The sequence below is a fragment of the Dromaius novaehollandiae genome, chromosome 6 (genome assembly GCF_036370855.1).
Source record: "Dromaius novaehollandiae isolate bDroNov1 chromosome 6, bDroNov1.hap1, whole genome shotgun sequence".
Taxonomy (NCBI): domain Eukaryota; kingdom Metazoa; phylum Chordata; class Aves; order Casuariiformes; family Dromaiidae; genus Dromaius; species Dromaius novaehollandiae.
In genome coordinates this window covers 48,905,991-48,922,542 of record NC_088103.1, presented here as the reverse complement: position 1 = coordinate 48,922,542, position 16,552 = coordinate 48,905,991, and the positions used below count along the sequence as shown (strand labels likewise).

Here is a 16,552-nt window from a genome sequence, read left to right as displayed (position 1 = left end):
TATCCGTGATATAATCAGTTATTGAGGCAGAGCCTCACCGATAAAAAACGCTGCGCTATAAAACCTATCAGCAAAGTTCCTATAGCGGATCGAAGGCTTCCTCTCCGCAACCCGGGGAAACAAAGCACTTTGTCCATGTTGAAGCTTTAAAACAGTTCTTTTTATTAAAAGTTTACAATACTTTATGTATTTTACAAATGAATAGAAAGGCTCTTGATATATATATATATATATCATATGAATCACGATACAAAAATATGTGTAAAACTTTGTAATTGCTCGACACGCGGCCCCGCTTCAGGCCCGTCCGCTGCCGCCGCAGCACTGACCCAGACGCGACGGACTCGGACAGGGTTGGCGAGAGGTTACACCGGGGACACAACAGTCACCGCACGCCGGCGGGGGGGGGGACGCTTCCTCCTGTTTCTGTTTTGCATAAATGTACAGTCGCTCCTTTTTATAAAACGTACAACACTTACATACGTGGTTCAATGCAGATATTCACAACGCGGTTTCCTGAGTCTAAACTAAATCCATTCCCGTGCTAACCCACACCGCCCGCTGCGAGGGTTTGCGGCGGCGCTGGGGACGCGAGCTGGCTGGATCCGTCCCCCCGGAGCGACTCCAGGGTTATTTTTCCCTATCTACAAGCGTTTTTGTTCTCAAGCTGTGTAAGGCACTCACGGGTACGCTGGAGGCTGCAGACACTGCTCGAGGAGGACACGAATAGCCACAGTCCTTCGACAGCTTGAACAGCAAGCGCAGGCCTGAAGTAGGCGACGTGCAGCCGCCGGCGGGGTGAGCTGCATCCGAGTGGATTCTAGTTTAGACGGAACCAAAAACCCCGTGGTCTTGGCGCTCCTGTTTCGCGGAGCCGCGCCGGACCCCGCCGTGCCGGGACGCAGGGGAGCTCCAACGCCGCGGGCGAAGGGCAGCTCCCTCCCCCGGCTGGGTCCTGCCCCGTGCAGCCACCGCACGGAGCGACACGCACTGCTCCACGTGCAAAAAAATCGCTAGGATCAAGCTCAAAAGTGACCGAAAACCGAGTGAAAAATGGTTAAATTAAGCAGCACATTTATGCAACTTTTCTGTCTGTGCATTCATAAGAAAGAAACGTTTTCTAAAACATTCTTTGAGCCATTTTTCTTTCCTATGTACATATCGTTTTACATATAAATATTAACATATACATAAGCATAATCACTTATTTACATACTTATCTGTCCTGTACAGTTAGTTAGCTTTTTATTAAAAAAAACTGGTGATAAAGAAAGACTAATTAATGGGGAAACACAACTGAACTGTCTAGACGTATATACACAACATGCAAAGCGTGGCCTGAGCGAACAAAAGAAGAACTGTCTCCGAGCTACGTTAAACGCAGTAGTCTTCACCCTCCGCAGTCCTGGCCAGCGCAGCCAGGGTCGCGCGCGCTCACGCCGCAGCAGCGCCGGACTCCGGTGCTCACCTGGAACACCAGGGCTGTGTGTCCGGGCATTGAAGTTAAGGCATTTTCACAGATGCCGGCACAGCGCGGCCACGGGATTTCCATCCGACCGCTTCTCCGGAGCAGCTCAGCCACTCCGTAGCCTGGGGATGGGAACGCTGTTGTCTGCTGTTGTTCCAAGTACATAAAGTGTCGTGAGACCTTAAGTATTTTGGTGGAACTCAAAAGGGACATTGAGGGTTTGACAATATCGTAAGCATGAAGTGCAAAACTAAAAATTTAGCTCATCTAGGTAATCCCAGTATTGGTATTTCTATCTGGTAGAACTGGAATTAGTTAAGTTACTTTCATAATATAGTCCTATGCTGATATCAAAATCCATAACCTTTGACTTAAAATGTTTTATCATACTGCTTCAGTACAAATATAACAATTTTAGGAGCAAATCATTCTCTTACATCCTGGTCGCTGATCTCCCTTCGCTGTTTACTGTGTCCAGTTTAAAGCGAACAGTGGAGGTACAAATATCCGGAGGATTTTACAGAATTTCGGTGCTAAGGGATTTTCTTCTCAGCTTCGTTTGTAAAATCAGCACAGATTTGGAAGCGGTGCAGATACCTGCAGAATGAGATGAACATAAGGATTAATTACGAATGAGATTCTCTCTCCAGCGCGTGATTTTTAGTCCCAAGCATTTCTGTTTCCTGGGATTTGGTAGATCGCGTTAGATAGCTCTCAAGGAAATGTGCAGTTAGAGCAGACTTACACAATTGCTGTTTTTCTCTGAAAAGATAATGTATTGAATGCAAAATGTACTGTTTGCTGTAGGCTCTGCCATACGTTCTATAGTTCATTTTTCCTGACCAATGCTCCCCTAATCGTCCTCAGGTAACATTCAAAGTACACCTGCTGATGATGAATTTCGGGTTTGCTTTACCTGGCTGCATTCGACCTTGGAGGCCTCTTTCGGGCCCCAGTTCCCGCAGGCAGCAGGTCCCTCCTCTTCGGGAGTCCCGTCGCTGCCGGGGGTGATGCCGCGGGAGGTGCTGGGCATCCAACCCCAAAGGCAGCGCAAGCTGCAAAACCCCGAGACGCTGAAACTGCTGCGCGGAGCAGTAAGGAGCAAACGGGCGATTTGTCTGATAGCTGCTATTGCACTGCACGAGGTGGGGTACAGACGTTACAGGAGAAAAAGGCTAAGGGAAATCCGGCTCGACTTGCAGGCGCATCGACTGATGAGGAGAGCTGGTGGAGAGGGGAGGCCTCGCTCCGCTCTCCGGGTGCAGACGACCTCGCTGCCACGTCCAGACCCAGCGCCTTCACGGCTGCCCGCTGTAAAGAAGGTTTCGGCGCTGAGCTCAGTGGGGGAAAACCAGGGAGACTGCAGGAAAAGCGGGTCGCTGTCAGTACCCAGGAAAGACGTCGCTTTGGGAGCGGGTGACATGGTGTAGCGAAGGGCCTCCTGAATCATCTCCCCTCTCTCTCAGTGCTTCTTTTGGTGGCAAAGCACGTGGTTTACGCTTCAAGAGCTGCCTCCAAGAGGTGCCTGGTTTTGCTGGGCCTGCCAGAGCAGCTAAGGCTTTTATTTATTTGGATTATAAACCCTGCAATGGTGTGGAACGTGTCCTGTACAAAGTCAGGCTCTGAAGAGTTAAACACTGCTTCTGAGAGCATTTTCCGGTCTCAATAAGGCTATAATAAAAAGTGGTTAAATGGTAAAAATAGTACAATTTGACAGAAAAGCTGCTTGCAAGTGTGTAGAAATAAAATAATTGAATACGTGAGCAGCCCCTGCACAGCACTGCGGAAACAGAGCCCGTCGTGGTAGAAAGCGCGATGCCTCTGTGCTGCCGTGTACTGCCAGAGGGAAACCTGACTCACATCCCATCTCGCACGTTGTGTTTCAGCGTGTTGGAGACTCCGTGTTTTGGCTCCCTTTTCTGCGTTAGAGAGGAATGAATATTAAGGGCGGCCTGCAAGGGCAGACCGAGGGGACGACGGCGCGTGCGAGCCCTGGGCACCGTCCAGAAGTTTTACGTTTGCTTATTTTGAAAGGACCGTAGCTATCGATCTCACTGCCTGCAGTCTTCCACCAAAGAGGCTGTTTTCCAGAAAGCTGTGAAAGCACCACAAAAGGAGCGGCCATGCAAACTTCTTTTCAAACATTGTAATGAACAGAGCTATAATGTTTTGAGCCGCTGAGCTTTCGGCACCGGTGAAAAAGTGCAGCTTCACTAAAATAGAACAACCCCAAACTGCAATTCATCAAAAATTGCGACTAAAATTTCATACTGAAAATAAATGATTGCCTTAATTAGCCTGTTACTATTGTTATTGCATCCCTAACTGAAGGAAACACACATACGTAGACATGCACACACACACACATGCATATGTATGTGTATATATATATATAAAAGGTAGCTAAAGGGATTTATGGGACGTTTGTCTGAGCACCCCGTCCTGAGCTGGAAAGCACAGTTCCCATGCTCTGGCCGCTCATGTGCTCCCGGTAGCAGGACAGACGGACAACGGCTCACGGCCGGGACCGCTCCCCACGGACACGCGGCAGCTGATGGCCCATCTGCCCCTGCAGCCAGCGCTGGGCCGCGCATTAGCCGCATAAACCACCATATGGCTTAGAGAAACAGATACCATTAGTATTAGAAGAGCGTATTTTGCTATTTCTTGCGAAAAGTATGAAAATTTTTCAAGGAATAACAGAAAGTAACTAAAACACACAGGCATTTACTCAAATAGCTAAGCTAACAGCTTTCTAGCATCCGATTCTGCTTGTGTAGCCTGGACTTAGGAACGTTAGTTTTGCTAGTTAATGCAAAATAGATCTTCTTTTTGTATCTGAGCATATGATAACATTATTCTCGACAAAATACCTTGAGGAAAATTAAAAAACAAGTAATAGGAATGCTAGGAAATATTTTCTACACATTGCAGCTGGAGAAAATGCTACACTACCCAGGCTGAAGAATAGCTATTTAATAAGGGTTACAGCTGCAAGGTTAAATCTTCTGTCTGTTTTAAATGTAAGGTGCAAGACAGACGCCAAAACCAGAAATAGTTTTCTCATTGGGGAAAACACTAAGCTCAGCATCATGTTCCGAGAGATGTTCAAGACCATAAAACATCAACTGGGTAAAAGCCCCCCAGTGACTGGATGGGATCCGGCCCCAAACTGCGAGGCACGGGCGAAGCTTTCTCAGCTGTGCCAGCACTGTGATATACACTGCAGGAGTGGCAGTATTTCTTGAATCAGCCATAAATTGCATTAATAATTTGTCTGAACGCTGTAGGAGAATGTCGTTCTCAGGGAATGGAAATACGGAAAAAGAGTAATGAACTGAAGAAGTTCACGTACAGAAAAAACTGAATTACTGAGTTTGTATTGACGTGTGTTAAGGATTCATAAAGTCATAGAAACATCTTGGAAAAAAACAGAGTTAACAGTCAGTTGAAATAGAAGTGCAAGTTTAATTTGGCTGAAAATCTGAAGTAATAGTTGATTGAACACCTTAATAATGCGAAGTGAATTTAGCCAGCGAGGTGTACATCACTGCGCGCCCCGTGTCACAGCCGGTAACCTCGATGGCTGTCTCGGCAGCGACACAGAGGCGGTGACTTCGGAGACGAAAATAGTCATTGCTGGCCTGGAGGCAGCCTGGTTAGGGCCGAACTGACACACACTGAACGAGCAAGGAACACAAATGGGTGACTTCCGAGCTCAAAACGGGTCAGCCCAGTGCCTTTCATGGGCCCGAGCTCGCACGCGTTCTCCGCAGCCGGGCGCCCCACGGCACCGCGGGGGCCGGGACTCTGGACTCGCGCGGCAGCTACGCCAGTCCCTCAACCACGACCAAATGTTTGGCAGGGCTATAGCTGGGTAACGTGAGAAAAGAGCGGCTACACCTATTTTTGCAAAAGTTAGCCCTAGGAGACATCTAATTTTCCTGCTGTGCTGGAGGAACCCAATGTTTCTCTGTGATTAAATCAAGTAATTCCAACACAGAGACGATGAGCCCAAGCAGGAGTCATCCGTCCTCGCAGGGAGGCAGCAGGGAAGAGTACGAACAATGTTCTTTGCTACCTTTTAAACATAAAAACTTGCGGATGGAGTAGCTGCCCTACGACGGGATACAGAGGAGACAATAAACCAGTCTCCTATGGGATACTCATCATGTTCAGTGGGAAATTGTGGCTTCATAGAGCTTTTCTTATATAAACACTGCAAACGTTGGGAGTTGGATCCCACTCTCACTGCAGAAAATGGAAATTTTGTCAGTCGTACATGTGAAAACAAAGTCTGTCCTATCTTCCCAGTTTTGGTCAATGCTAAGAATGAAAAGGTGGAATTCCATTTTCATGCTAAGCAGAAACTCCCAGGCCTGGCTTCTTAGCTACCTTCCTCTTCCTCTGTCACAAGATCCACATGCAGGATCACTAAGAACAAAGTAACGAACCGAGTACATTTATAGTGCTTACAACCCCTGTTCTAATTGCAGGCTGTTATTTCTTGCATGTTATTTTTTGCTAATACCTACGTGAGCCACAGGAGTGGCTGAAGACCACTCACACAGTTTTCCTTCTTTAATTCTCTACGGAGCAAAAATGAATCTCTGCAAAAAATTCAGAGTCCTCTGCAGGAGCACCAGCCTGCATGAAGCTGAGAGATGTTAACTGTGGGCAACGCTAGTCCACATATAAAGCCTTCACCATGCATTTTGCCCATGATGTTTGCATCTGACTGCCAACAGTGGTGATAAGAAACAAATGCATGCAGGCAAGTTTCGCTTTCTCCTTTTGTTTGAAAATTTAATCCAATATTGTTTATTTTTTTGTGCTGCAAGAGCAAGCCAAATCCCCAGCTTTTGTAAACCAGCCTAGCTTATCCGAGAGAGACGGAGAGGCTGCGATTATTACTTCTTAAACTCCTTTTTCAGCCTCCCTGCCTTGTATAGCTATAGGCCATTTATGTATCTTCAGAGGTGCCAAGCTGGTGGTAAATATTTGGCACGGAGACCACATTTAAGGCCACATTCAAATGGCTTTTGTGGCATGAGTATCAATTATCAGCTCCAAGTATCTCAGCAGTCAGCAGTTAAGGAACAATCTTTTTACTGTCCACTTCACGAGAAAAACCAGTATTCTTACTACATGTAAAGAATACTTTATAACAATGCAAGAACCTTAACGGGTCACTAAATTGGTGCCTTGCTATTTTGAGTCTGGCATTTCTCAATTTCTCAGCGCACACTTTTTGCAAGACATCGCTGAATACGTTTATCACGTATTTTGTTGCAGAGCCTACTGCTTTGCAAAATTCTATTTTTTTCTGCTAAAATAGGCAAATAAACCAACTGAAGAAAAATTAGCTGACATTATCAATTTCTGGTGATAAACATGCAACTCTGAAGAACTACTCACGAGCACAACAGCCTTCAATTCGTAAGCATTGACAGGATGCAGTGCAAAATGCCAGGTCTAAGGCCGGGCCGCTGACCCAGATCCGAGCGCTGCAGAGCCCCCGACTTTCACGGTCAGTGACCGCGCTCTTCGCCCGATCACCAAGTAGCGCACGCCTGCGTTTTAACCATTTCTGCCCACTCATCTTTACAACTTCACGCCATAAACAGATCCACATATAAATGAAGGCAACACGTTTCAGCTCCCGCGGGTTTCTGCTGCCAGCAGCACGCTCGTGGGGTGCGGCGGCAGGGCGGCGGGCTCTCGGCGCGTGGTCGAGCTCAGCACCCTTCTTTGCGCAAACCCAACACGGATGCAAACTGTGCTGCTGATACTTGGATGCTCAACAGCAGCATGTATAAAAGCTGTGTTAGTCCCTTACAGATGATCTACTTGTTGTATTTAAATGATAAAATCTTTTGGAAATAAGCTGGGTATTATTGCAAACTTCATAATCAGCAAAGTCGTTTCTTTTGAATTTTGTAGCATGCATTGCTTATTACGGGTTAATCCCTCATACACTTTTATATAATTTTCATATAACTGCTAAGTGATGTTAGAATGCTTTTTTAGAAGACAAATCTGTTAGAAAGAAGTCATTTTGGTATTGGAAGATACGGTATGATAGATACAAAATATATCTACATGCTGTATGATTAAAACACTAGATGATCTATCACTGCTTATGACGTACCTGGAATACATAAACAGTGTTTATTTATTTTCCCAGTAAAGAAAAAGAAGTAGTTTAAAATATTTGTCTTGTGATATTTGTAATAATACAGATTTTAAACATCTTTAGTCACACTTAACCTTTGCAGAATCGTCTAATTTTAACGTACAAGCAATGAGCTTAGGACTCGAATCCATTAGGCAGCATGGGCATCTATCCACTGCCTCGGCCGAAAGGGCTCAGGAGACCGATGGGGAATTAAAGCTCTGCGTTGGGATTGTCTCCGCAAATTCTGCATGAGATTTTGAAATTTCGTATTTGGAGGAGTCAGGTCAAAACTGTAGACAAAGAAAGAGCCCACGTGGCTTCTGCTGAACCTCTTCAAACATTTACCAATAGATTTTGCACTGTCAAAACCGCTTTGCAGACGGGTGGCACCTTTCGGCGCAATCTCACACGTTTGCTCTTGCGAAAGACGAGTCTGCAGGGCGGGTGCCACCTCCCCTCCGCCGGCCCGGCGCCCATCGGCGTTTTCACACGCACCTGAGCACCCAGAGCTCCCCGCCACTGCTTTAACCGAACACAGGCTCCGCTGCTAAATTCCTGGCTGCATCTTCTGTCCTGCTTGGAAATCATCACTACACGCTATAGCAGACGATAAAAAGATGCGTTTGCTTTGCATGGGCTGTGCTAAATGAAAACCCAGCGAAGTGTGAGGAAACCAGATGACTGAAGCTGCTTTGCAAGACAGAGGGTGATAAAAACAGGACAATTCTGCCATGAACCTGGTTATTCACAAAATTATCTTTTTAAGACAGATCACCAGGTCACAGATTTGGGATCGGTTGCTGCATTAAAACTTGCAATGTAAAAAGGAGGCAGTTTTTTAAAGCTTGTGTTTTAAAGCGGTGCAGAGCCTACTGAAGTCATCAACACAGCATTAATGCAGAAAACGCAGGCTGACACGCCGGCTGTAATTCATGCTTCTCCTGGGGGAAAAAACAGCCTAGCAGCAAGAATTAAGGGCAAAATGTCAGCCTGGATTTCAGCCTTGACATGGGATCCCCTTGCTGCCGTGCGTTTAAGACAGCTGCTTAATCTTACTTAAATGTAGTTCTTTTTTGCAGATGACCTTTTTAGAGCAGTTTTTAGCAAACATAGTTGTAATTAATGCTTTCATAAATCCGTCAAGTTATAGGTTTCCAGCCCTTAGGACTCTGCGGTCACGCTCTTGCTGAATTAGCACAGGCAGAACAGAACTTGCCAGTTTAAAAAAATATATATTGTATTTGCAGGTTTTAATGCTGTTCTTGGGAACAGGAGATACTGACTTTGATTGGACATGTGAATATTTTATCGTCCTCTTACCTTGGTGACCATCACAGCATTGGTGGTATAAGCTGGTGCCACCTTGATGTTCGTTACAAGTCTCATTTTATCAATTTGTTAAATCTCCAGCGTGTTTCCTTGTTTATAAGGAAATGCACTCAGCCATAGGGACACTTTTCCTTTAGAAAAGCACGCGCGGGCAGGAACGCGGCACCAGCCCACGTGCTCGCGGCCGGGCGGGGGTGAAGCTCCCGCGGCCTTCGCCCTGGCGGCGCTGGGCTTTCCATCCGGCTCTCGCTTCTGCGTCCGGCCGGCGACTGCACCGCAGGGGACCTCCAGGCACCATCCCTGAATCGCGGGGTTTTTGCGGGAATAATTAAGGTTTATACTTCATTTTTCAGCAAGTCACAGCACGGAGTCCGGGCAAGGCACGGGCTGATGGGGACGGAGAGGTGCCCTGGCACGGGACCGCTAACGCCGGACCGATGCGCGTTTTAGCATCAGCAACAGATAAAAATAGGAAACAATTAGTATGTGAGGGCCACTCATCCCAGAAGCAGCTCTATCTCCAGGCAGTAATAGCCTGAATCACAGCAAAAGCAACGGAAAAATCCTGAGTGATACCGTGATTCATACTTCTTCCCTGTTTGTTGACATAAATGTTATTTTCTGTGAGAAAAATATGGCTCAGCTTCCACCAGTTTCTAAAATTGCCTGGTGATTGCCTCATCTTCCCCAATTACAAGAGACTTGCAATAATTTTATAAAAATACATAAAGGGAGGTTCTCAGTTTTGCTATTTAAAGAACGCAAGAATAATCAATACAAAAAGTATTTCATGCTATAAAAAGGGTAGATTGAAATGCCTTGCTAGAGGAATAAGGGAGTTCTAATTTTTTCCAAAATAATAAATCTGGTGCTAATATGGACAATATAAAAGATATTAAAGATTTATTATTATTCCTGATAGGATCTCTTCCACACTTTAAATGTCATTGGAAGAGCTGGAGTTTAATCATTACAGAAAATATTGCCTTGCCAAGCCAGCCCTGAGTTATGCCTCTTTGCAAAGACCACCTGTGGTGCGAACGCAACACGGTAATTGCTCCGAAGAAGGGATTTCAGCTGATGTGAATCAAAGACCGAAGACTGATAAAGATGATTCTGTTTTAGCTGATCAAATATCTGTGTTTCTTCCGAACAAGAAAGAAGGAATCGTGCTACTGTCTAGAAGACAAAGATGAAATGGGGCTCAGGTGACGAGGTCCCCGGCAGGGACCAAAAAAAAGCATGCTAGAGCGTGGTGAAAGAAATGTATTATTTTTTTCTTCCTTTGCTGTTGCATATCAGTACAAGAACTTCCCAAAAGGTTTTCAGCCCTGCAGGCCTTGGAAATCAATGCTCTGCGCGTGCGCGTGTGTGTTTACATGCTTTTAGACATTTACAAATGTAATGCTTTCCAAACCCAAGTGCACTTTATAATAGCTTTTCCAGCTGATTAATTCTTCAAGCTAATACGGAGATTACTATGCCCTTTAGGGCCTTATTTTCTTAAAGCCTGATCCTTGTTATTTACTAGAATTCAGCCAGAATGAAATTACGGGGAAGAATATTACTAATTTAATGAAAACTGAATCTAGTATGCTCAAGACTACTTTTGAAACTAAATGATGAAATAGGCTGTGTTTATTTTTGAAAGCTCAGTGGACTAGACTTGCACAATGCAAATCTCAGGTCTGTACTTTGGATCGCACGTGTATTCCAATGGAAATCACTAATCCATCCTTTTTACCCAACAACAACAAAAATTCCTAGTAGGAGACGTACGTGAAGCAAACTGTCATAGTGCTGTGTGGCCAAAAGCAGCTTTCCCTAGCGTGCCTTGATGCAGTGCTGGAGAAGGAGCCACCTCTCCCTGCTGCAGCTCTTGAGGACGGCTCTGCGCAGCCGGGTCCGTAGCCTTCCTCCCGCGACGGGGCGAAGAGCTTCCTCTGCTGCAGAGCTTGTCTGGTTGGCCGAGCACGTCAAGAAGCGACCAACTTGTGTAGGGATTCCCCACCAGTCTCCTGGTGAAGTAAAAGGTCTCTATGGACGTTTTTTTCCAACTTAGAGGCTCTGCCCTGGATCCTTCTGAAGTTTTCTAGTCTACAGACACAAATATGAGTAAACACAGTAAAGAGGAGCGCGTTGCCTGCCGTGGAGAAAGGACCTCACGTCGTAGCACCAGCAGACGGGAACAATCAATGTTTTACCAACAAACACTGCAACTGCCTCAAGTGCAACAGCTGCGAGAAAGCTTGACAAATGTAACGGCCCTTTTAAATGTCAATTAAGGTGTTTAACCTGGTATTTCATAATGCCTAACGGACCAGAAATTGAGTCTTTCCAAGAGAAGAGTATGGAATAGAAGAACCTTGTATTTTGATGGGGAAGTAGGCACCACAAAAAGACTGCCATTACTGTACACAAATCTACAGCATTTTTAAATTCAGAGAAAGCTTTTCTCTAGTTATCACAAATACAAGAACACTTGTATGAATTATATGCTGTATATCAAATACCCATACAACAAAACAGGAGTTATTGACTTCTTGATCATAGAATAAAGGACATGAAGAACTGTCCCAGTTACTGCCCTTGCTTAATCTCTCCAAGAAGCATAAGGAAAAGGATGGGTGTGAATCAAGCCCAGGGTATCAGCACGGGATGAGCTGGGTCTGCCCGTGAGCTTGGCTGATGGGGTCACCTGGGCTATCAATGACGCTCAGATCTTTGTCACCTTATTTCCCCCCTGCATGGACCTCAAAGCCTGGCTGCTCTGAAGTCCTAAGGAGAAACTTAAGATGTGGCTTCAGAGTTTCTAGCTTGTCGCAGTGGCTTAAACAGGTTTTGAACCTCACTTTGCAAGGAGCGTTCATTCTGCCGCAGGGTTAGGAGATGGACTACCACCAATACCACAGTGACATCAGCAAGCCAGAAACCAAGCACCCCCCATTTCCAGCTTCATCACCAAGCTTGAAAGCTTGCTTAGATTAGAGAAGGGTCAACAATTCTTTGGGCAGATGCAGACTTTAATAATAAATAAATAAATAAATAAATCCTTGGCTATTTGTTGGTTTATGCTTTGACCATGAGACTTTCATCATATCACAGAGCTTTCCGAGAAAAACAGGTGAGAACCCAGCAGTCTAGGTTGTATTTACTTCTAGGTTTGAAGTTCATTTTAATCTCAGGTCTCAAAGCAAAACCTGATCAAAGCCTGCCCTGTTCCAGTGCGAAGGACGTAGGGGGACCGCTTCCACCGAAGCCGTGCCGCAGCCTGGCCGGGAGCTTCGCCGGGTGTCGCGCGCGGCAAAATGCCGACCAGCGAATGCAGCAAGCGCTGTGCTGAGCTGCCAGCGCATCCCTCCACTGCCATGTGCTTTTTTTAACTGAGATCCCAGGGGTGCTTTCCAAACAGCACACTGGGAAATACATACGAATACCCCATTATTCACCGAGATGCATGTGCTCCTTTCCTCTGCTTCAGCCTGGACCATTAAAATCCCTCCCCCACCTCTGGACACTCTGCTTGGGGTTATTTGCCTGTGCTCAGCGCTCTATGGAATTTGATTTTTTTTAAACCAAAATAAAAATAGAGCTGCCTGAAGGAGCAGTAGAAAGGATATCCATTTGTCTTACTGATACGTCTGACTGCAAACTGCTTTCAAGGAACAGTCAGGGCAAAACATTTCCATGGATGTCAACAATGTTAATTCTAAGCATTTCATCATTTTGGGGGCAAACGCTTCCTTAAAGAAATGTTAATCTTGGCTGCTTAACATTTTAAGCGGCTTCATTTTGCAACCAGGAGAGTTTGATTTAGAATCATATACTGCTGTTTAATTGCCCAGTTTTGTACGTGTCCAGTTCAGTGCAACCACTCTGTCCTGTGCGAGGGGCTGCTTGCTCTGAGGTAGCATCTCAGATGACCACCATAATAAAACAAATGTTCAAATCCCAAGGAGAATCCCAGCGGCTCTCTTTCAAATTATTCTCCAGTGGGAATTAGCAAAACAGCGCACAGCAGCCTTTACCTTTCCGGACTGCAAGCTCGCCGTGATCAAGTAGCTTCCCCAGACGTGCCTCAGCCCGGCACTGTGCTGAAACCCTCCGCGAGCATCAGAGGCGGCGGCGTTCCTGCCTCGGGCCCTCTGTCTAACCTCGTCTCCAGACACTGTAAATTCAGACTGACATTGTCATTTCTAGGTATTTCAGCTCACATCAACGGCTGAAACGTTAAAGCAGAAATAACAGGCAACAAGACATCCTACCGCTTCATAGACACTGGGGATTATTAATCTGCAGGAAATCGCTGTATTATTCCTGAGCCACGGTCTGCTCTTTACTGGGAGCAAGGGGGTTACAGAAGAATTAAATCATCATAAAAATGAAGAGACTTTGAATCACTTACTTTATCTTCCCATTAATCCCGTTTTCTAAACTGAAGGCTTTTCAAAGACTTGAATTTCCCCTAAACAGTTCACTAAATAAAGATTTTTAGGGGTGTTTTGGGTTGTATGGTACAGCAAAGACCTGTCAATTAGTATTCTAATAAAGTAGATCATTACCCTTGTCTTTGCACCCGTGTAACATAAGCCAGTTACAATCCTTTTAAAATGCATGGAAATGTATATACAGAATGCATCTGATTGATCCTTATAGATCCCCTCCCTTATAGATCCTCTCCGGAAAAATGTGCTGCCGACCTTAAAAAAAAAATTTCGGACAACTAAAGCAAACCAATAAAAAAGAGCAATAAAGTGATCTAAGGAAAAATAACTACCTACAAAAGGAACAGGATCTCATGGAGAGATTCAGCACTGGCGGGGTAGAAGGAGGCGCCCCACGTGCTCCCTGGAGGGAAGAGCTGTCCACCGGCTTCCAGAGCAACCCGACTGCTATACAGAGCATGTAAAGACAGTCTTACGGACTATTCACATTTAAATAAAAGGATAAAACTGTAAATATGTGAAACTGGTATTTCTAACCCATACGTAGTGCCTACAGTAGGAAATACATAGTTTGTTTAAATTCTTTCTTAAAAATGTTAATGCCACTCTACCACCCTAAAAAGAATTTATACAGATGTAACAAACACAAGGGCTAAAGAATCTGAAAAATATGTGTGTTATATAAGATTATTGTCCATAATGAGGCTAAAGTTGGTTTACTGTTGATCAGAATTACTGATTTTGGGGAGAAAGACATTTACCTACAGTTGTAGGTAAACCTAGAGATTTTTATGACAGAACAGTAATGTAACATTTCTAAGTAGATTTCTCCTAAAACGCTATTTACTTTTTCAGATCTTACTTATTTTGAATAAACAAATATTTAACAGAATTTTAATAAATGTTACTCAATTTTTTTAATTAAGCCTACTAAGATAATTGGAAAAATTGCAAGTTTTGGGGTGCTCATGCCCTTCTGTAGATCTCAAAGCTAATGTCAAGAAAAAGTGCTTATTTTACTGACAATTGACTCATTTATTTGAAAATAAGCTAGTATTATTACCTAGTATTATCCTTGAAAGTCTAGAGTTTCTAATGTAACTTAAATATACAGTACAAAACAATTCAGGTAACACTGCCTAGACCAGCTTCCTAAAACGGCCTCGAACAACGGTGCACGACTCTCTTTGCAGCTTCCTTTTGCAGGCAGCACCCTCCCGTGGTGACTCGGGCCGCCGCTGTCTCCACCGAACTCGCATCCCCAGCCTGGTCCGGCTTCATAACGCCCTCGTGTCCGCCACGGGACCGCTGGGGGCTGGCGAGCGGTTGTCTGGTCGCGTTTAAATTCAACAGGCAGCTAGGAGTGCTTGAGCTTGCAGAGAAATTTAGATTTGGTGCATAATTAAAGGTAAAACTGCATTTCATTTCATAAAAACAATGTTTGCCATTTTTCCTGGCATTATGAAACAAAATAGTGAAATGCAAATTAGGATTGAAAATAGCAAATAAAGCTTTTGTGTATCTGCTCGTGCTGCCTTCATTCAGAGCAGCGCGGCGCTCCCGGCGTGTTAGACGGTGTGTCGGTGCTGGAAAGCATGAGACTTTCCACGCAGAGCAAAGTTAAAAACGAGTCTGAGAGAAGACAAATGAGTTAACAAATGAAAAACAAGGGGAAATAAAGGCTATATACATTGGTATTTAAATACTCTCAGTACGTACAGGGTGCTGTGACTTTGTAAAATATTTGAAAAAGCATCTTTCTCTGTGCACATGTGCATACACACACACTTATAACAAAATGTTGTTAAAAGTATGCTGAGAAATTACGCAGCCATAAATTAAGAGAAGCCAGAAATAACGGCGTTCATGGAGCCTTCACAGGACTCCTGCGTGCTCCCTAGCGTCACTGTCACACATTGGCCACACGACCGGTGTCATTCTGTGCCGGAGCAGAGCGTTATTCAGTACTTTTTAACACGTTTCCCATTCTAGGTCTGGCCTAGTGCAAACAGCCAGATCCTGCCCTAATGCAAATAGCCAGATCCTGCCCTGAATACTCTTTTATTATGATTAAATTCACGGCGAGCAGTCCTCGGGTGGCTTTCACCGCACCGACTGAGTGCTTCACACGTGCGACTATCGTTCTTCGTGATATCTGGGAAATTTTGCCGTAGTGTAATCCCCATTACACACGCGCACCACGGACACACTGAAGTTTTCAGCTAGCATGCAAGGCCATGCAATTACCCTGGAAGCCTGTAATACTAAGCTGACGTTCATACACGTCAACTCAAAGCCCAGAGGTTTGCAGTTCCACGCGGAACCTGCACCCGCAGCAAGGCAGTCAGGCTGCAGAACAAACCCGCGCGTGCCCGAGGAAACAGGCTGCTCTGCTGAAACTAAGGTGTGTGAGGGCTCCTCATCTGCTCAGGAACGGCCAGGGCCTCCCAAGGAAACTGGCAATGGTGTCACGGCCACAAGTCCAAACAATTTCCTAGGTTTTGGTTGAAGAGAAGCAACCTTTCATGTTAAAACACACGCATCCTTAAAGAAAAACACTCAGCTGAAATCTAGCTTTCTGCTGAAAAGTTGTTTCAACAGACATTCTCAGACAGCTCTAATTACAATGTAATGCATTTTTATTTGTAACTATAGCAAATCTAACAGGATATTGAAAAAGAAAGTGGAGGACCCTTCCTTAAAAACAGACATGACTGAAATGCGCAAGTCTAACTTCTCAAGAATAGTGTGCGTCACTGTAGCTAACACTAAACCCAGATTATTTCCAGCAAGTACCATTTAAGACAAATAATTTCCAATTCCTCTAGCATGCATTCCTCTGCATGCAGATGTCCTGTGTCTGTTTAATTTTAAAAGCGGTAATCCTGTCTAGAACAGCAGCTCCATAACCTGTGTTCAAACCCATGAAGGTCTGACAGATGTTCAAGCTAAGATTTGAATAGATGTTCTGCTTAGAAAAAGCACTTGAAAGAAAAAGAAGAAAAGGGATGGCATGAAGTACAAAGAGATGATTCCCCCTTCAAAGCTGACACACAAGTCCTTAAAGCTGCTATAAGAAGTATACCATCAACAAGTAATGGGACAGTCCCAACAAACTTGAAGAAAAGAACC

The 16,552-nt window shown here is 44.8% G+C and overlaps 1 protein-coding gene across 8 annotated transcripts in view; it reads right to left on the bottom strand.

Annotated features, from left to right (window-relative positions):
• Positions 1 to 138: 138 nt before the first annotated feature.
• The window catches only part of JAKMIP3 (Janus kinase and microtubule interacting protein 3), a 120,948-nt gene continuing 104,534 nt past the window's right edge, over positions 139 to 16,552 (bottom strand). For all 8 annotated transcript variants that reach the window (XM_064514413.1, XM_026115893.2, XM_064514417.1 and 5 more), the window contains one exon: positions 139 to 2,065. The gene's annotated coding sequence lies outside the window, so the exon portion shown is untranslated. The remainder of the gene's footprint in view (positions 2,066 to 16,552) is intronic.